Source organism: Pteropus alecto, unplaced genomic scaffold, assembly GCF_000325575.1.
Source record: "Pteropus alecto unplaced genomic scaffold, ASM32557v1 scaffold272, whole genome shotgun sequence".
Lineage (NCBI taxonomy): Eukaryota > Metazoa > Chordata > Mammalia > Chiroptera > Pteropodidae > Pteropus > Pteropus alecto.
The window spans coordinates 1,100,825-1,115,627 of NW_006432452.1; the positions used below are offsets into that span (position 1 = coordinate 1,100,825).

Sequence of the window (14,803 nt, forward strand, 5' to 3'; positions counted from 1 at the left end):
GGAGAATTGGAGGTGAGATCTCACATCTACACGTGAAAAGATGTTTTTCATGAAATGTCTCATAAATGTAGTATCTGCCCTGACTTGGTTACATAATTATATGAATGATTTAAATCTTGTTAAAAGTTTGTTTGTTTTCTAAAAGACAGGGGCTAGATTAATTCCTGGTCAAAGATACATATAGAAGGAAATACTTAAATAGATCTTAAAAGAGTGTACAAAATGAAACAATGGGTGAGAAGAAGGAATATATACCATCCTTGGGATGTGGAATCAGAAAGACATAAAATTAAGGGGAGAAAGTCTAAACTCTGCAGTATACTGAACAAAGGTGTCTAACAAACATTAACTGAGGGTACAGATGGAGTAGTGCATATAGCAGATTGATAGAGAAGAGTGATCCATGGCGACGTGGCACTATAGAGTTTGTCAAGTGATTTGAACTGGAAGATATTTTGATTATTACATACATTTTAATAAGATAGCCATGTACACTTGAGAACTGACCTGCAAGTGTGAAAATTAAGACAAATTATATAACTAATTGATAACTTGCTCTTGATATAATAGTTTTATGAAATAATTTTCCTGTGTACACATTATGACATTAAATATTTATTTTAAAATTAAGCAAGATTGATATTTGCCTTGGCCTCAGTCATATATAATATAAAATACATTAAATTATTAACATATATTAATCACTATAAAATCTAAATGCATTTTCTCACAAATTTATGCATGGGAAATTACTGAGGTTATGTAACTGTAGGTTTGGGAGTGGTGTGATTTTTGAATCACAAATGGAAATCTCTTATGGAGAACATTTCTAAAATGAACCCCGTGAGAAAATACATTATTATAGATAGTCAAATGTGAGAAATGCTTTTTCATTTCATAGAAAGACATGTATCATGTATAGCTATTCTCTAACATTTTAAGTCAATTACGATTTGGTTGAGAGTAATGGCCATATTACAAGTATTAAAGATTTGGGTTACAATTCAATATATAAAACTAATTCATTCAAAACAATGGCAATATATTTTTAAAATGATAGGCATTTGAACAAATCAGGTTAAAAAGCAATTAAAATTTTGTATCTTGGATGGCCTTTAGATATAGAAAGATAAGGGAGGGTATGCTAGTATACAGAATAAATCATGCTTTTAATTTGTGGTTTCTTCCTATTCCCAAGAGCAAAAACTTAAATGAAACGGCCATTTGGTGGTGGTAATTTTTCAGTCAAAATAAATCAATGTCTCCAATTCACTCTCTTGCCATTTCCCCAATTTTTCCATCTCTTCTAATATTGGAAAATGCTTACATTAAAACCAATGAAAGTGCATTCAAGATGTCCATGGGAGTTCTAGAAAAAGAAACACTTTCATTTTTAATTGAACCAGATTAGTCTAAGAAAATCATAATTACTGATAACTATAGTTTTCCAGTGTTTATGGAATATATAACTAAATACATGATAAAAGTTCTCAAATATTCCTTTGACACTATCAATGAGTTTTTATTTTTAGCAACTTATAATTGTAGACATTTTTTTTCTCTATCAAGGCCATATTTTTTTAAGATGAATAAAATTTTTCATGTTTTATTTTCACTTAAACCTGGAAGGTGCACAATAAGTTGTGAGCTTACTTATAGCACATGCTCATCCTACTGCATGTTTATATCTATCTTTGAATGAGAGTTGATATGCTAAGTAGGCTGATTAAACCCCAGTAATATCAATTAACTAGGGAACTTCGAAGCTTCCCTCCTTATTCCTACCAACTCCCCAGAAAGAAATGAGGCTTTCTCTATATCCTTTGAAAAACATACCTATGTTTCTTGTCCTTTGCTTTAAAACGTTATCCATATTCCTGTTTTCTCATGCTCGCTTTCCCCCATGTTATTTTTTTCACATGCTTTTTATCCTCTTATACCCACACTAAAATACTGCTGGTATGTTCTTTAATTCTTAGTGGAATCTGACTTAATATGAATTCAGAGGTCATAAGGAGAGGAGTAGAATGACATGACATTAAAGCTGAGATTTCAGTACACACTGCTGAGATTTCAGTACACACTGCTTCAAAATCAATATATAAGGCACTTACTGAACATTCACAGTGTGCCTCTACCAAACTGAGATAAAAACACGTTTCCAACATGTCGAAGTAACTCCAAACTAGGATTTGGGGATCTGGCAGATCTGTGTTCTAATTTGATATTGTTCTTGAGGTAGTTTAAAGGGCTTGCCTTTTTGGAAGCAAAGCAGGAGTCCAGATTGGTATTTCTGAAAGTGAGATTTGTGCTATAAAAAGAATCTGTTGGAAATTTTATTTTTCTTTATTTTAATTGTCGCTTTAAAAATTCTTATATTTGCTTAATAAGGCTTGTAACATATAAATATACTTGTCTACATATAATTTTTTATATATATCTTTTATAGAGAATACATATTTGAAGGGTGTACTCAAAAGGCTTTTACTATGAAGAGTGCATAAAGAAAACAAATTATAAACTTTTTATAAGATTTTCAAAGTCCTTTCATGCAGTATGATTTTAAGAAATGTCATTAATAACTCAATTTTTAGTCACCCTATAGAGTGGAGTCAGGAAAATGTAATGTATTTTCCCTAGCATTATTTTTTAATATTCTCATTCTGAGAAAAAAAAAATGTTAACTATGAAAGAACTTTGGTACTATCCTCTGTTATGTGCAAAATAAACATTGTGGTAGACGCTGTGATGTGTTGCTCAGGTCCCCCTTCATAGAAGGACACTTTGCATTAAACTGATGGAAGTGTTGTTGATAGCCTTTAGCTTCAGCCCTTTCGAGGATTGCCTCAGCTGAAGAGAAGTGCCTTGGGTCATGCCACTCTCTTGTGTTGACCTCATTCACAGACTGATATGTGAGGGAATGTAAAGGTCCTTTCATCTCAAACAAATTTGGAACTACTCTGTAGGTCCATTCTAGCTCCAGAGCTTCTTGTAGGGTTGCCATTAGCTGCTGTTAGGCTGATAGTGTTTTGGATTTCTCTCTGTCCATTCTTGCTTTTTTCTTCTTCTCCCTATAGGTGTTCAACCAAGAGCACTCTTTAGTACATTCCCTAAACTTCCTTTCAGAATTGGGTTCCTAGGGAATCCAACCTGTAGTAATAAAAAACAAGTCAGTTGTATATGCCTCATAAATTAAGGCCTGAGACAAGACATAGAAAATTGACTTTATTAAAAGTTTAATCTTCCGTTTTGTGCCTTCCTAGTCTGTTGTGTGCTTTGCTATCAGATGCATCACTATTATAACTCAGATGAAATGGTAAACTTGGATGGTATAATATTGTAATGTATATGGTTATTACCATTTCTGTTTCTTTATTGGCCTAGGATTGACCTTTGCTTCTAAATACATTTTCTTACTGAATGTTTTCTAGATTAGGAGTTTCTCATCACCAAGAGGCCTTGTATATAGAATCTACATCCCTCTCCATAGGGGCTTAGTAAACTACCTCCTTTTTAATTCTTTTCTATCCCACCTCTCAAAGCATTTATTGTTTCATTATGTACCACTATCTTTAAAAATTTTTTAATAGTAGGAGATCTGCATTTTAATTAGGTATAATCTACTTTTAAAGTCAGCCGAAAAATTTTCTAGGATGTAACATCTGTAATAACTAAAGGTGCCTGGCCTAGGGCAGAAAAAGTGAAAGCACACATCTGTATTATTGCCATCATCAGAAAATGAAGTCCTATTAAAAACATGTTGATAATGTGCTCTACTCTCTAGGAAGCAAAAGTTTATATCCTGGAAAACTACTAGCATTTCTTATAGGCAATAAAAGTTTCATAACACCCCAGACCTGCAATATTAAGCATATGTTCAGACGTCTTAAAAATGTTATTGCTAATTAATCTATAGTTATAAATAACTTTCATTGGCCCTGCTTGCCTAAATAAATATGGTAATTTACGGTTTGTGTTGTTTCATACAAATATGGCTCTCTGCTTTTTGTCTAAAAGTGAAGTTATTCTTGCATGCCATGTAGTTTTACGATAATGAATATTAAGGAGATAGGATAAAGGGTGTACCGAGAAGTAGAAATATCACTGTAAGAAATGGCCTCATCTTTAAATGTTAGTCCTAATTGCAAAATATAATGTCAAACATGAGCATATTTCTTAAATTATATTAAGTAAATTGACATTAAAAGATAAAAGAATCCAACTCTTTACCAAACAAAATATTTTTTCATTATTTAGACATAAATCATCAAAGTTAAAATAATCCTGACACAAAAATGATGAATTTAGTGTGAGAAACAAGAATCATAACTGGAGCAGGAATAAAAATCAAGAAAATACAAAGAATTACTGATTTTCGCTTCATTAAGTACTTATATTTTGTTGCATGGTCAGCAAAAATTGAAAAGTGCAAGGTACAAAAGGTTGTGTATAAAGGAAAGTTTTCTGAAGGTTTTTAATAATGATAAATTAGGAAATATAAATCTATGTCAGTTTCATTTTTGTTGTCTATGCAATAAAATGCAATGCAGCCACAAAAGCAATTGATGTTTCTAAATTTATAGACAAAATTGGTGATGAATCATGAGTAACATCTGTGTGTGTGTGTGTGTGTGTGCGTGTATGTGTTTATGTCTATATGTAGAGTGTACCATCAAGTATGTATATGGGAGAGTGTCTGAAATTAATTGTGGATAATTTATAGATAGGTTGTAAGTGCTACAATACTACTTTCTCCTCTGGTCTATGTGTAGTTTAAATTTGCAACAAAAAATATGGATTGTTTCTCTCCTATTTGGACATTTAAAAATAATTTTATGCTTCAAATGTAAGCTCTTCTAAAGGTAAGTGCTTTCTAATGGAGGTAAAGTCATGTCGAGACCTGAACTCCATGAGTGGAAATTCACCTTTAGGACTAGGCTTAAACTCTAATGCGATAAAGTACCCACACGTCCTCCAAGAAGTCACAAAGGAAACATGAGTCTCCGTGTGTTTCTATGTGGAAATTTTTTTTTTCCCAACATGTCTCCAGAAATTTGTTTTTATGAGTCTTAAATCCTGAGAAAATTCAGTCACGAGATTTAGAACACAGGAAAAAATGTATTTTAATCCACTTAAGAGAATTAATGCTTAAAAATATAAAAATGCTACACATTTGAATGATGTGTAACCAAGTGGAAATCAAGCAAGAGCAGGAAGCACAGACTCTTCTGTGCTTCTGGGAACCAGGTTCACAACGTGCATAAAAATATGGTTAAGATCTAATCAGTCTGTCTTGCTTTCAGCTATTGCCATGCTATAAGTATGTGTTTGTGGATCTATCTGCTGCTAATAATGGATTATTCTCACAAATAACATAAAATAACATGGAAGGTTAAAATGAGTACTAGAGGTTTAGATTGATTGCTGGGGAGAGCAGATAATGAGTTGTAAATTTTAGGAGTAAAATAGTTTCTGCAGGTACCTAAAATGGTTCAATAAACCTAGCAAAAGGCTAGTCTTTGGACTGTGTGATTCTATAGCAATAAAATGGAGAAATTTCTAACTTGAGGTCTAAGTTTAACCGTAAGAATAGTTGTAAAATAAGCTTTGCATGTCTACCATCTTAGATTTCCTCATAAGATTCAGAAATGTTTGTATTGGAAATAGTTTGATAATTTATAAAGGAAATCAAAGCAGCACATTTGTGGCTGCAAAATGATGTCACCTCCTTGTTCTGTTCTATTTCACTATGCAGTCCATGTAGTCCAGAGAAAGGCAACATAATTACAGGGTAAAATTTAAGGTTTATTGTATGGACAACATTGTCTTCCACCACCTAAGATATTCTGTGTCCTTTTCTTTTCTTACTCCTTTCTTGATAACATAAGGTTTAGTGCTATGTGTGTTTTTTGAGATCCACAAAATGTAATTAATTTAGGCCTAATTTCCTTCATTTGAATTTCGTCCTTCCACAAGACATAAGCCTTTGATTTTAACCCCTGTTTATTTGGAATTGCATTCCTTCTACTGCTGTTAGCACATCTTTAGTCAAGGTTCTCAGTGTAATTATAATTATTACAATTGCCATGTCTGGCTCTTAACAAAAATTGATTGATTTTAAGGTACATTATATAGATGGCTGCTAACTTTGCATAAACATGAACCTACCCCTCTTTATAAAATGCATTAAACATACATTTAAATATTATGATTATTCATGTTCTTAGCAGCATTATTTATAATAGCTAAAACTTGACAGCAACCCAATAGGCCATTGATGGATGAAAGGATAAGCAAAATATGGTAAATGCATTCAATGGAATATTAACCTTAAAAAGGAAGAAAGTTCTGACACATGTCACAACATGGATGAAGCTTGAGGGCATTATGCTACGTGAAATAAGCCAGTCACAAAAAGTTAATTACTGTATCATTCTGCTTATATGATGAACCTAGAGTAGTGAAAATCATAGAGACAGAAAATAGGAGTTTCAGGGGCTGGAGGAGGAAGGACTCGGGAGTTATTTAATAGGTATAGAAGTTCACTTTTGCAAGATGAAAAGAATTATGAAGATGGATAGTAGTGGTTGTACAATAATAGGAATTCACTTAATACCACTGAACCATGCACTTACAAGTGATGGAGATAATACATTTTATGTTATATTTTATCACAATAGAAATGTTTAAAAATTCTGATTATAACACAAAGCATTATTTTTTCACCTATCTAAAAAATATTGCCTTTTAAATACAAAAACGAACAAAACTTATTGAACTTAAGGTGCTTTTTGAAGTAGCAATCTATTTTCTACTGCTAACCATCAGGACTGAAAACTGCAAAAAACCTGTAATTAATCTGATGATGAGGCAATTTAAAAGTTTTTTTGTAGCACCATGAAGATCCAGTTTAACACTTTTAGAATAAAAATTACCTATTCTGTGAGAGCAAGGGTGTGCTTCTCATGTCGATGATAATGTGAAGTTTTAGAAATCACAGAAGTGCTTGCCTCCTCTGAATTTGAGCTGCGTTGTGGGGTCGCTTTATTTGATTTGTAAAACTCAGATTTATCCTTTGAGGCAGCAGGGCAGCCTTTGCAGGTACAAAAATGATCTTTGTATTTAAATATGCTGCCTGGAACACATTCCATCTGTTTTCTGTAGTTTACACAAAGCATTAGTTTATTTCCAGGAGTTCGAAAAGTCTAATTCTAAAGGTTAAATTCACACACACAGAAGCCCAGTGATTTAGAATTTCTATTTTAGAAAGCATGTGTCCTTTTGTACTGTGAACATGAATTGCTATCTCTGCATTATCTGACTGCAGAGCCATTACACTGGCACGTCTTTTCTCTACAAACTTGTTCCCATCTTCGTCCTGATGTGATAGCGCAAAAGATGAGCAAGTCCCAGGACTAAGAATGAAGACATCTGGAGCTTATGATAAGGAAACTACATGAACCTAGGAGTTCTGTGCATCTTTCTTTTTTCACGTCCCTTAACACTTTCAAGGCTTGCTGAAATCTTCAGTATTGAAAATGACTTGTTATTTGGGGAACTATCTGTGAGCCTGCTTTATAGCTACAGATAGGATAATTACACTTTCCAAATGTTCTGAGATGAATTTAATTTTAAACATTTATTCATACTGTTAGATCATGCATCTAGATATGGAGTTTGAAAAATAGTTTTCCTGTAGCTGCACGGTTCTAGTTAAACTTTATTTTGAGAAAGATCTTTCACTTATCTGAAAGCTTGTCACTTGTGTTTCTGTACAACTAAATATTAGTATAAATACTTTTTTCATAATTTTTGTGCTTGTTACTTTATATTAAAAAGAAAACTTTAGGGTAGCTTTCTGTTGCTGAGGAAACTGTCCCACTCACGAGGAAATTTCCTGAGCTGCCTTGTCAGAAAATAGTGGCTTAAGTGCAATTTACTGATGACAGTCGTTTTCATGACACCTTGACTAGATCTAAGTTAATTTTGGTCTTCAGAGTAAGCCCCATAAGCAAATTGTGATTCATTGCTTCTCACATTGATGATGAATTGATATCATTGGTTATCTATGCCAGGCTTATATTGGATAAAATAACAAATAATTTTGAATGTCTTGAGGAGAAAGGCAAATACGATTTTCTTAAACTGATAAAAGCAAAATTAAATATATGAGAAATGAGAATTTCATATTCAGTTATTAGGAGAAAATGTCTACATATCTAGACTTCAACAGATAGTGAAGTAAAAATGCAAAACAGTTAAAATGGGCCAGATTTTCCCACTCAAAAATTGTTTATACAGTTTAAATGTATTTGCTATCAGCTTTGTCACAGAGTAAGAAGTGGAGGAAAACACAGGTAAAAATATTGCCCTGGTCATAGGCAATTAAGAGTTACTTCATTTTAGAGAGGATTAACTATAAAATTTTGAACTACATCGTAGCAGTTCTATGGAATCAAAGTTGGAAATGTTATATTCATTTTAATCTTCAGGCAATATTTTAGAAGACCACTTTAAAAAGTTGATGCTTATTCTTTTTTTTAATAAGGAAGCATAGAATATAGTGGCTATAACTTTTAAAAGGAGAAGAAAGGGATTGGATTTATAATTATCACTTTATGATTGTAACTTTTATTCCTAGTGTCCTGAAATATCGTGGTTTTGTGTTTTGAAGTGGATTACTTTCTATTCATTGTGCTGGAACTTCTGGGCCCTTTTCTTTCTTTTTTTTTTTATTTTTTAAATTAAATTTATTGGAGCAACATTGGTTAATAAAATTATATCATTTTCAAGTGTACAATTCAATAATGTTACATGTATTATATGTATATTGCATTGTGTGTTTATCACCCAAAGTCAAATTTCCTTCTGTCACCATATATTTGACCCCCTTTACCCTCATCTACCTCCCTCCTTCACCTCTGGTAACCACTGAAGTGTAGTCTGTGTCTGTGAGTTTTTGTCTTGTTCATTTGCTGCTTTCTGTTTTACATGCCACATATGAATGAAATCATGTGGTTCTCACCTTTTTCTTTCTGACTTATTTTACTTAGCATGATAATCTCAAGATCCATCCATGTTGTCTACAGCCATGCCACTCTGAACAAGCCCAGCTCTATCTGATCTTGGAAGCTAAGCAGGGTCGAGCCCGGTTAGTACTTGGATGGGAGACCACCTAGGAAGACCAGATGCTATAGGCGTAAAAAGTTAAAAATAAAAAAAGGGATTGTAAACTGAAAAGGTCCTTACAATCTGTGAGGTCAACCAAGGGTCGCCTTGCCTAAAAACAAACAAACAATCAAACAAATAAACAAAAATTGTTGTAGCAAATGGCAGTATTTCATCTTTTCTTATGGCTGAATAATATTTCATTGTATATATGTAGCACGTCTTTATTCAATCATCTATTGAAGGGTACTTCAGTTTCCATGTCTTGGCCACCATGAGTAATGCTGCAATAAACATCAGGGTAAATATATCTTTATGGAAAAATGTTTTTAAACTTTTGGTGTACATACCCGGAAGAAGGATTGCTGGGTCATATGGTAATTCTAAGTTTTTTGAGGAACCTCCATACTGTTTTCCATAGTAGCTGTACCAATTTACATTCCCACCAGTAGTGTATAAGGGTTCTTTTTTCCCCACATCTTCTCCAGCACTTGTTATTACTTGTCCTGTTGATGATAGCTATTCTAACAGGTATAAGAGGATATCTTATTGTGGTTTTGATTTGCATTTCCCTAATAACTAGTGAAGTTGAGCATCTTTTCCTATGTCTGTTGGCCACTTGTATGTCTTCTTGGTAGAAGTGTCTGTTCAGGTCCTCTGCCCATTTTTTAATTGGATTGTTTTCTTGCCGTTGAGTTGTATGAGTTCTTTATATATTTTGGATATTAACTCCATTATCGGAGCCATCATTTACAAATATATTCTCCCATTCAGTCAGTTGCCTCTTTGTCTAATAAAAGTTGGTTTCTTTTGCTGTGCAGAAGCTTTTTAGTTTGATATAATCCCATTCATTTATTCTCACTTTTACTACCTCTAAAACCAAAGTCCATGAGTTTAGTCCTTATGGTCTCATCTCTGCAATTTTTTTGTTTCAGGTCTTATATTTAGGTGTTTGATCCATTTAGAGTTAATTGTGGTATATGGTGAAAGCAGTCTAGTTTCATTCTTTTGAATGTGGCTTTCCAATTTTTCCAGCACCACTTATTGAAGAGGCTTTTCTTTTTCTATTGTATGTTTTTGGCTTCTTTGTCGAAAATTTTTTGCCCATATATACACTCCCGCCGACCCGGACTCTCAATTCTGTTCCATTGGACTCTGTTTTTCTGCCAATACCATGCTGGTTTGATGATTGTCACATTGTCTTATAATTTGAAATGGGGCAGAGTGATACCTCTGGCCTTTTCTCTCAGAATTACTTTGGCCATTCTGGGTCTTTTGTGCTTCCATACAAATCCGATGATAATTTGTTCTATTTCTTTAGAAAATGCCATTGGGATTTTGATAAAGACTGCATTGAATCTGTTTACTGCTTTGGGTAATATGGCCATTTAACTATTCTTCCAATCCATGAACACTGATTATCTTTCCATTTCTTTGTGTCTTCTTCAATTTCTTTTGATAATGCCTTATAGTTTTTGGTGCATATGTCCTTCACATGCCTTAAGTTTATTCCCAGGTATTTTATTCTTTTTGTTGCAATTATAAAAGGATTTTTTTTTTCATTTTCTAAAATTTTATTGTTAGTGTATAGAAATGTAATGGGTTTTTGTACATTGATTTTGTATCCTGAAGCTTCATTTATTGTTTCTAATAGTTTTTCTGGTGGAGTCTTTAAGGTTTTCTAGATGGACAATCTTGTCATCTGCAAAAACTGACAATTTCTTCATTCTTCTTGGCGAGGCAACTCTTGGTTGACCTCACAGATTGCAAGGACCTTGTCAGCTTACAATCCCTTATTTTTTATTTTTATGTTTTATGCCTACAGCCCCTGGTCTTCCTAGGTGGTCTCCCATCCAAGCACTAACCAGGCCCGACCCTGCTTAGCTTCTGAGATCAGATGAGATCAGGCTTGTTCAGGGTAGCATGGCTGTAGACTCTTCATTCTTTGGATGCCTTTTATTTCTTTTTTTGCCTGATTGCTCTAGCCTAGGACTTCTGACACTCTATTGAATAATAGTGGTGATAGTGGACAGTCTTGTCTTGTTCCTGATATTAGAGGGGAGGTTTTTAGTTTTTCACCATTAAGTATGATGTTAGCTGAGGGTTTGTCATATATGGCCTTTAATATGTTGAGATACTTTCCTCCTATACCCATTTTATTAAGAGTTTTAATCATAAATGGATGCTGTATCTCGTCAAATTCTTTCTTCTGCATCTGTTTGTATGATCATATGATTTTTATCCTTTATTTCGTTTGTGTGGAATATCATATTAATCAATCTGTGTATGTTAAATCACCTCTGTGCCCCTGGATTGAAGCCCAGTGGATCATGCTGTATAAGCATTTTAATGTATTGTTGTATTTGATTTACTAGTATTTTGTTTAGGATCATTGCATCTGTATTCATTAGAGATATTGGTCTATAGTTTTTTTTTTTTTTGTATTATCCTTACCAGATTTTAGTATCAGGGTAATGTTGGCCTCATAAGGGTTAGGAAGTAATGCCATGTCTTCAATTTTTTTGTAAAGTTTGAGAAGAACAGGTATTAAATCTTCTTTGAGTGTTTGGTAGAATTCACTAGTGAAGCCATCTGGTACTGGAGTTTTACTTTTGGGCTTGTTTTTGATGATCGCTTCAATTTCCTTATTGTTGATTGGTCTATTTAGATTTTCCAGTTCTTTGTGAGTCAATCTAGGAAGGTTGTATATTTTTAAGAATTTGTCCATTTAATTTAGGTTATTTGGTGGCATATAATCTTTCATAGTGTTCTTTCATAATGTTCTTGTATGACCTTTTGTATTTCTGTGGTATCTGTCATGACTTCTCTTTAATTCTTGATTTTGTTTATTTGTGTCTTTTCTTTTCTCCTTAGCTTAGCCAGGGATTTGTCAATTTTATTGAATTTTCAAAACACCAGCTCTTTGTTGCATTAATTTTTTCTATTGTCTTTTTTTCTCAATTTCATTTAATTCTCTATTTTTTATTTCCTACTGCTAAATTTGGGCATTTGTTTTTCTAGTTTTTAAAGATGTAATGTTAGGTTTATTTGAGGTTTTTTTTTTTTTTTATTTCCTGAGAGGCCTATAATGATGTGAACTTTCTTCTTATTACCGCTTTTACTCTATCCCCCAAATTTTGACGTGTTCTATTTAAATTCTCATTTCTGTATATCTCTCAAATCTCTCCTTTTATTTCTTCTACAACCTAGTCATTCTTTAGTAACATGTTATTTAGTCTCTACATACTTGTGGCTTTTTCCACCTTTTTTGCAGTTGATCTCCAATTTCAAGGCATTATGGTCAGAGAATATGTTTGGTATGATTTCAGTCTTTTTAAATTTCTTGAAGCTAGTTTTGTGTTCCACATATGATCTATCCTTGAGACTGTTCCATGTCCACTAGAAAAGAATGTATAATATGTTTTGGGATGAAAGGTTCTGTTAATGTCCATTATGTCCCCTTGATAAATATTATGACTTCTTGATTCATGGTCCCCTTTATAATTATGAAGTGTCTGTTGTCTCTCATTATCTTTTTATATTTTGAAGTCTGTTTTGTCAGATGTAAGTACGGCTACATTGCTTTTCTCTGGATGTCATTTGCTTGGAGCATCGTTTTCCACCCTTTCACTTTTAGTCTATGTTTATCCTTGAAGCTGAGATGTGTCTCTTGAAGGCAACATATGATTGTTTTTTTGTTTGTTTCTTTTGGTTTTTTGTTTTGTTTTGCTTTTTTGTTTTTTGATCCAATCCGTTACTCTGTGCCATTTTATTGGTGAGTTCAGTCCATTTACATTTAGGATGATTATTGAAATATGAGGTTTTCCTTCAGCCATTTTATATTTTGTTTTCTGGTAGCTCGGTTTCTTCACTGTTTCTTTGCCCTTGTGTTTCTTTCTGTTATTTTAGTTTGGTGGTATTCTATGATTTTTCCCTCTGTTCCCTCTTTTTTTTTATGTTATGTGTCTCAGTTCTGGATTTTTGTGTGTGTGGTTCCCATTAAATTTATATAAAAAAGTTTCATATGTACAGTAGTCCTTTTTCTTCTACATGTATCTTATATCCATTCCCTTTTACAAAGTCAGACTTTTATCCCCTCCTCTTTTCTGTTGTCTCAAATTTTCTCTATTCATGCTATGAGTTCATTTCGGAGTTGCAGTAGCTATTGTCTTCTTTTAAAAATATTTTTACCTCCTTTAACTGTTATATAATATGTAAGTGTATAATACCCTATTCTGAATAAGGGTTGCAATTTCCTGTTTCTGCCTCTGTTAGTCATCTTACTCATAGTTTTTGTATCCTTTTGGCTTTTTGTTTCAGGTAGAATAACCTCCTTTAGTATTTCCTGTAATGTGAAATTCCCTCAGCTTCTGAATATCTGGAAAGGTCTTATTTCTCCTTTATATCTAAAGGAGAACTTTACTGGATATATTGTTCTTAGCTGGTAATTTCTCTTTCAATAGTTTGAATATTTGATTCCACTCTCTCTAGCTTATAGAATTTCTGCTGAAAAATCCAATAATTCTAATGGGATTTCTTTTATAGTTTACCATCTCCTTTTCCCTGGCTGCCTTGAGAATTCTTTGTCATTAATTTTTGACAGTTTTATATAATGTGCCTTGGAGAGGGCCTTTTTTGGATTGAGATCATTAAACGTTCTGTTTGCTTCTTGTATTCGAGGATCCAGTTCTTTTTGTAGATTTGGGAAGTTTTCATTGGCTATTTGAATTGGTTTCCTGTTCCTTTCTTCCCCTCTTCTTCTGGTGTACCCATTATTCTTGTACTGCTCTTTTTGATGGAGTGAGATAGTTCTTGTAGAGATCTTTTATTTTTTTTTTCACTCTCAAGTATCCTCCATCTGGATCATTTCCAGATTTCTGACTTTCTCTGATATCACTAATTCTTTCCTCCATCTGGTAAGCTCTATTTCCTAAGCTTGCTGTTTTATTCCTCATCTCTATTATTAAGTTTTTCCTCTCCAGAAGTTCTATTTGGTTCTTAAAGTTTTAATCTCTTTGGTAAAGTATTCTTTTTGTTCATTGATTTTGAGTTCATTAAACTGCCTATCTGAGTCTTCTTGCATCCTGTTGAGATTTTCAGAACTTCAGTCTTGAATTCTCTGTCATTTAAATCACATATTTCTATATCTTTAAGTTCATTTTCTGGATATTTTTAATTTTCTTTCTGAGATGCTTTGTTACCTTGGTTATTCATGATATTTGATGGATTATTTCTCTACCTAGGTATTTACGAGAATGAACTCTGCTTTAAAAAAAATTATTAACAGTGATGCCCATTTAGCAGGTTAATAAGAAAAGATTTTTCTTTTGTTTTCCATTACATGATGTATAAGCCTCCTGCACTGACAAGGCCTCCCAGATCTCTGCTGTGTGTCAAAAAAATGTCCTTTATTTCCTGGAGAGGTGTGTGTTTCCTCTGTAACCAGATCCACTTGCTCTCAGGGCTCCACCCCTGTGGAAGAATTTGGTGGACGATGTTTTGAGCCCTGAAGTCCCAGTGCTGCCTCAGTAGCCAGATGCAGTATTGTGCTGCCCAAGGTGTCTCAAGTGCCTCTGCCAGGATCTGCCTTGATGGGTGTGGGTGGAGTGGATTGGGAGAGGCCACCAATGTGCCT

The 14,803-nt window shown here is 33.4% G+C and overlaps 2 pseudogenes; one reads left to right on the plus strand and one right to left on the minus strand.

The window, feature by feature from the left end:
* Positions 1-9,081: 9,081 nt before the first annotated feature.
* Positions 9,082-9,200, plus strand: LOC112476179 (annotated as a pseudogene).
* A 1,784-nt stretch (positions 9,201-10,984) lies between these two features.
* Positions 10,985-11,103, minus strand: LOC112476182 (annotated as a pseudogene).
* Between the last annotated feature and the right edge of the window lie 3,700 nt (positions 11,104-14,803).